The sequence below is a fragment of the Pinus tabuliformis genome, chromosome 4_1 (assembly GCF_031772625.1).
Source record: "Pinus tabuliformis cultivar Carrire ecotype Pingquan chromosome 4_1, CPIR1, whole genome shotgun sequence".
Taxonomy (NCBI): Eukaryota; Viridiplantae; Streptophyta; class Pinopsida; order Pinales; family Pinaceae; genus Pinus; species Pinus tabuliformis.
In genome coordinates this window covers 420,101,383-420,108,621 of record NC_142303.1, presented here as the reverse complement: position 1 = coordinate 420,108,621, position 7,239 = coordinate 420,101,383, and the positions used below count along the sequence as shown (strand labels likewise).

At 40.8% G+C, this 7,239-nt stretch overlaps 1 pseudogene; it reads right to left on the bottom strand.

The window, feature by feature from the left end:
• Positions 1-4,440: 4,440 nt before the first annotated feature.
• LOC149176096 (uncharacterized) lies at positions 4,441-6,611 on the bottom strand (annotated as a pseudogene).
• Between the last annotated feature and the right edge of the window lie 628 nt (positions 6,612-7,239).

Here is a 7,239-nt window from a genome sequence, read left to right as displayed (position 1 = left end):
CCTCCATCGTGCGAACGTTGCACCCTGCACAGCTCGTGTTGCCCCATCTCACTAGTCTAGCAAATCCCTGTAATCTGCCTAGGTAATGCGGCTTCTCTCTCACCAACATGAAAAGGTGGCCCAATAATTCCGCAAGCCTCATCGATGTGTGCCTGAAGCGGATTGTCGTCTGAAAGTATGACATCTTTGTTGGCTTCCGATGCAGCTGACTGCGCATCATCGATGGCCGACTCTAAGGATGGATGATCATCCTCCTCCACCATGGGCTCAACATGAGCGCTAACTATCCCTCCAAAGATATCTCATCATGCATAACATCCTCAACAATCAACGATAGGTATCTATCGTCTGGAAACTCTTTCATAGATGGCTCTATACCTATCGACTCCTCATCAACGGTGGATATGTCTCCCGACACCTCATCAACCTCTTTTGTGCTATTATCACCATAAAACTCAGGCATGGCCCTAGACACCTGATCAATGGATCCCTCAACAATGGACGACATCTCATCCATGGGTGGCTCCTCATCAATGAATGACCCTCTAAGTGTATGCTCTACTCTCTCCACTAGGGTTTCAACTCAAGCTACCGAAGGGATCTCCAACAAGGGTGACTCATGCGTCACATTGGACACATCGACACACTCCTCACACTCTTGTGTGCCCACAATCTCATGCTCAACCTCCTCCATAGGCTCCTGATATCTAAAACCAGGTCTCCACCAACAAAAGTACCTCTCAGTCTCATCATCTAATTGTTATCCTCTATGATGAGAAAGCCCTCCTTATCCTAGGATCCAATGCCTCACACTCTTCAATCCTATCCATTGAGGGCCTCATCAAATCTGCGAAGGTGTCTGGTTCCCTCCCCTTCTCTGGTTCACCCAGAAAATGAGGCATGGTAGGTCGATTAGGATGGCGATGGATATTGTTCTGCTAAATTGAGTGTGCATGTGTGTGGCTTCTCTATTGGTTATGTCTCAACGTGCCCATCATTTGTTGCATCCTCTCTAGGACTTTTTGGTTTTTCCTCCTAAATAATCGATTCTACCTCATCAACTCCTCCATGATCCCTTTTTTACTCTTCCCTTTCAGAGTCATCAGAGTGCCCATAAATTCACCAGTCACTGTGAATCCATGGCCAAATCCTCCATGATCTTGCTGGTTCCCCGATAGTTGTTCAAGATCATGCTTTGATACCACCGTAATATTCCTAATTGGAATTTAACAGCTAATACCAAGCAATGGACTATGAACAATAATTAAACTGGAACTCATACACAATAATTAAAACACCAAAATGTCCAGCAACACAATCTGAGCCATTCATTAATTTTATGATAAAAGAGTACATAAAATGAGCTGAAGTTTTGGAACCTAGGCTTTCTATGCAAGTTATGCAAATCCCATGTAGTACAACTATGATCTTGAGGAAATATTGGCCCAAACTGGTATTGTGCACTACCCATAAATTACTACTACTGTTGCTGGAATGGAACTAAAGATTTTTCCCTGAAGAATGCTCGGATCACCTTGAAATTGCATCCACGGACTCCCCTCCAAAACCCCAAAAATACCCAAAAATGGTTCAACTCAATTCCAAGCCAAAACTGAGCCCACCAAGTGATGCAGACTTCCTAACTAACTAACAATTTACCCTACTATAGGAATGAGGATTTCAAGCCCGAATATTGACCGAAAATTTCTATAAAATTATCTACAAACTCCTCTCAATAAACCCTCAAAAACCCAGAAAGGGTTTGGGCTGAATCCAAATTGCCCCGGTGACCCCAGGGAATGTGTATGGTTCTAACTAGCTGGAAAAATTCCCTGTAGAAATAATTATTCTATACAAGGCCAATCAATTACTATAAAAATATCCTCCAAGCCTTGCAAATCACTCAAAGCCTCTTTATTTCTCCTTAGCTCGAACTTCTCAAATCTCCCTGTCAAAATGTATGCACAGTAGTTGTTCAAAAATCCCTGAAATAGATAAATTCGGCCCTCCAAAATGCAACGCTCTCGGCCCTGCAAATCACCAAAGTAAAACTTGTCCTCCCAATGGATAAATCTCTACAAATTCTTCAGCTAGAACTCCACTATTTTCTAGCTTCTCTCAGCCCCTTCGAATTTCCTTCTGCACCCTAAGAGAGAAATGCTCCAGCTTGGAACGGTCTACAATATAGCTCCTAGAGAAGCCATGAGATGGACTCCTTCTTACTCCCCTAGGATGACACTCGAAATTCACCGAAGGTAGAGGTGGAATTCCCGCTCGGAAATTCCTTGTGCTGAACAACATGGTTTTCTTGGCTAAGCAGCGCAAGAGAACTAATGTTGGAATTGTAAAATGACTAAAAGATCCCCCAAATGAGAGCCTCCTTGCTCTATTTATAGTTGTTGGCCTCTCTCTCCCATGGTGGCCCGCACTTTCCACTAGTTCATCCCATTTCTTTTTCTGTCTCTTGCTCCACAAGTGTGCATTCCCTTTTTGTCTCTCTTGTGGCCCCCACGTGCCAATGAGCTGCAATCTTTCCTTCTCATCCAAGCTCCTCAAGCCGAAATCATATCGGAAACTTGAACTACAAAATTGTGCTATGCCTAACACCTCCCCAATAAACTTCGTTAATCTCCTCAAATGAAAAATCAAAATTGGGGATATTACAATAGGTAATACCACCACACAAATTATCGTGTTATGTTTGAATGAGGAGTATGTCCCTCCAAAATCATATAGCTATAGACATTTGTAGCAACAATTATGGGACAGTAAAAATGAATTTGTTGGTACTTAAGGTTTATGCGTTTTTAGATGGGTATTTTAGATGGTACATTTTGGTCATGAGAGGTTGTTTTAGTGGTTGGAATTCACAATGATAATGTTGCCCACTTTGATATTCCTAGTTAGCCTTGTTTTCTATTTCAAGTTTATCTCATTGATAATGTTCTCCACCTAAATACTTTTAGATAATGTTATTCAAATCAATATTCTTAATTAGCCTTACTTGCGACTTTAAGTTTATCTTATTTTAGATTGGTATTTTAAATGGTGCATCTCACCAATCAAAGATAACTTGAATTGCTGGGATTCACAATTATAATGTCATCCACCTTAATTAGAATATTGGTTAACTTTGCTCAATATAATTTAAGCTATCATATTAAATCAAAATATTTTTTCTTAACAACGACACATATAATTCTGGATAGCAATGTTTTTATATCAAACCCAACAACTACAAAGTTAATGATTGGATGTGGCTGGTGGATCGTTTATACAACAAGATTATGAGGTGGGAGCATATATGTCTATCTCTTGGTGGTCGTATCACACTCACACATTCTATCATCACCTAGTTGGTGGTTTATTGGGCTCACTTATATTGTCTGCCTGCCACCATTATCAAGAAGTTAAACAGGATCATGGCAAACTTCATATGGTCTGGATCGGGGGCCGGGAAAAAAATCCATTTAACTATACTGGACATTATCACAATTCCTAAGTGCATCGGGGGATGGGGAATATTGGATTTGCAGAGGTTGGAATGGGCTCTATTGACCAAAACACTATGGCATGGCATTTTCAACAATGGCATTTGGGAGGACATTATTAGATCAATATATCTCCGTGGAAGCAACTTTACACACTGGATGTGTAGGGGTTTGATAGGTATTCAGATGGGATTTTCCATTTGGCTAAGCCTAAACAAAATAAAACACTGGTTCCTGCGAAGGACTTGCTGGTCTTTTGGACTAGGCAATGAGATTCTCATTGGTAGGGACCACACACTGGGAGTAAGGCTAGACTATCATATTTCGGATAGGCTCGTCCAATGTATAAACAACTCGGGAAATTTTCTTTTGATATAAGCATAAAAACATGGAATGGTAATATCCCAATCTAGAATGAAGCGGGGGAGATGGGCATTAGGGTACATAAGCTTTGGAATGGGATCAAATCAGAAGAGACATGCGACTGTCCGGAATGTGCAAGGGGGGGGGGGGGGATGGAGACCAGATGGGATGGAATGGGGATATGAAACGTAGCCTTAAATCTTCTACCAAATATAATAATTAATAATTTGTAACTTCTATAATTAATATTACATATAAAACTCCGTCAATTTTCAATCAATTTTATTTGTTTATAATTAAAATTTGTATATATATCTTTGATGAAGAGTATAGATATTAACAGAAGAAAAGAAGAAAAGAAAAAATCATTAATAATTACCCTAACAAAACAATTAATAATTACTAATTACTCATCATAAATAGAATCCATAACCAACTTATCATTTCATTAATTATATAAACCCAAGTACAATACACTTAATTACCCTAACAAAACAATTAATAATTACTAATTACTCATCATAAATAGAATCCATAACCAACTTATCATTTCATTAATTATATAAACCCAAGTACAATACACTTATATTCAATGGACACTTGGATTTGACTCAACTCAGTGAGTTCAAATCTGTGGCATAGTGCCACTTAAACCGGACTCCTGCCAAAAGAGCATTGAGCCAGAAAGCAGATGAATACACAAGAATACCATTATCATAAGTGAATGCAGAGGAATACACCAGAATTCCATTCTCATCCTTAGATTGAGAATCATATTCTGGTGGATACTCGCCTAAAAGATAACTTCCAGTGGCCCACTTTACCCAAACTAGTACTTGTAAAGCACCATATACCCATCTACCAAGACATTTTGGGCCCAAATTTCCTTATAACAAGCTACCACATAAAATACATATCAATTCCAAAGCCATCACCGCGCGAACCAGAACTTTTGGACGCAGCAAAGTCTTCTTCAAACCCCAAAACTGGAGTATTAAATCCTGAACCTTAAGACGACCCCAAAACTGGAGTATGGGATGAAGGCAAACCTTAAGACGACCCCAAAACTGGAGTATCAAATCCTGAACCTTAAGACGACCCCAAAACTGGAGTATGGGATGAAGGCAAACCTTAAGACGACCCCAAAACTGGAGTATGGGATGAATGCAAACCAGGAGAGGAAGGCAAAACTGGAGCATCGGCTGAAACGAAACCTTAACACGACGCCAAACATTAATTATTGGAGCAAACAAACCCTTACCTGCTGTTGCTTCTTGGGAAACAGTGGATGTTGGCTCTTTGGGTTCATCGACCTTAACGGTTGGGTTACTCAAATACAAATGTAAGCAGTCCATGCCCAAAGCAATACCAATGCCTACCAATATGGCAACAATAACACTGTATTTGGAAGGCGGTTCAGAGCTCATATCGTACCATTTTCCAATGTTTGTAGGTTGCAGAGAAACAAAGAGCACCCAAAATATGGAGCAAAAGAGGTTGAAAGATCCTACTATATAGGACAGGGTTCTAACGCCCAAACGAGTATCTCTAAAGTTCAACACCCGGCACTCGTAGTTGTTTTGGGCCATACCATTTGTTAGAAAAGCACCGGCGGCAAACCCACTTCCCTTACTATCTACCACATAATCTTTAATTGCTCTTCTTGCCACAAGAGAGCTGGAGAAGCCATCGACCCTGAACCAAACAGTGAGTAGAAGGTTGAGTGCGATCTCTGTTAACCTTGGCACTATTAAAGACGCAGTGCTGTAAGCACGGTCAGTTTCTCCCGTAGCTCCGAAAGATCTGTTCAGCAGCTTTGTCCAGTAATCATAGCCTGATGGAGAAAGGGGAATGCAGATGCAAGGATGCTCCTTTTCCATGGCTCCCTTGGAAACATACTCAAATATTTCATCCACTGCCTGCTTTTCTTTCTTCCTTTCTTCCTTCCACCCATGGCAACCATTTTCTAGGCAGTCTGGAGATGGCAGTAAGCATAGGGAATCAGATAGTCGTTTAAGACTTCCGGGCATCCGTTGATCAAGCACCTTTACGATGTCTTGCACATTCCAGAATACAATGCATTTGCATTCAGATCCACCATCCTGAAGCTTGCAATTACAGATCCCAGGAAGGAGTTCAGCAGATTGAGATTTTAAAGGAAAACATTGAAGTAGAATAGAGTCCACCTTATAGGCATTGCAGATATACTTCATAAATTGCTTCATCGATGAATTGGGCGGGTTGTATGACAACATTACCACAGAAGCCTTTGCAAATCGATTTTCTGGTTCTGGACTTTGCGCGCAGGTAGTCAGTCCGAACCCGGCATTTATCGGGTACAGTTCGGGGCCTCTCAGGGTTGCCAGAACATCCCTGGCGCCTAGCTCCAGGTCGAGTCTTCCCCTTAACAAGCTCGTAACAAATACCAAAAAATTTCCCACTATAGCGAATCCCAGATCGGGAAAATTAGCGGACCCCGTTACAGCCTCACCCAACTCGGACTGCGCGACAGCAAGATTGCATAGCCATCCCAAGCAGCTAAAGAAATGAATAATGAACAAGCGCAGTATGTATTGCCTTCCTGAGACACCCATCTCAAAATTCAACGAACGATGAAGTTTTCCAAACCTCTGATAAACAAGAAATTTGAGTTCGTTCGCTTATGGCATATTCAAATTTGAATTTCATTACCCCGCGCATAATTTAAAAACTTGACCGTATACAATCATGTATGCTCCATGCCATAACCTATCAAAGCATGGCGTACTATCAACGCAATTTCTGGGATCCATCATGGATGCATAAGTCATGGTGGATGAATGCGAATACATACAGAGACATCGATCGGAATCTGTTCGTCGGGAAAGGATGCACACGGGTTGACAGTCAGAACCCGTCTCCCAAGACTGTCCTTAGACTCTGTTAAGAGAGCATTTACTATGCTATAGTCTCTGAAATAGCACTTGCCCCATGGAGGTAGGTGTACATTGTACCATTCTTTTCCCAAAAATTTTTGCGTTCTGAATTTTAGAATGAAAATAAATTATAAATAGCAGGATGAAACTATAGGACTCTTAGCATGAGAGTACGGTGGCTCTTACCTGGCTGTGTAGTGTGTGAGCGGACTTTATTATTTTACGAAATCAAATTAATATGAGCGGGTTATGTTGGAGTTCGATTTGGTTATTCTCGCATCTTTTAAGTGAACTATTCAAAAATCATGAGAAATTAGTCAGTTACGACTACCTCTCATGGAAATGGTCATACGTTTGAATGACTTACTTAACGCAGTTGAATCCCAAAAATGATATCTAATATAATGCACTGCGTAAATCCCCCATACTTAAAAAATAAAGCCAATGTTTTGTGACGAGGATGTGCAATT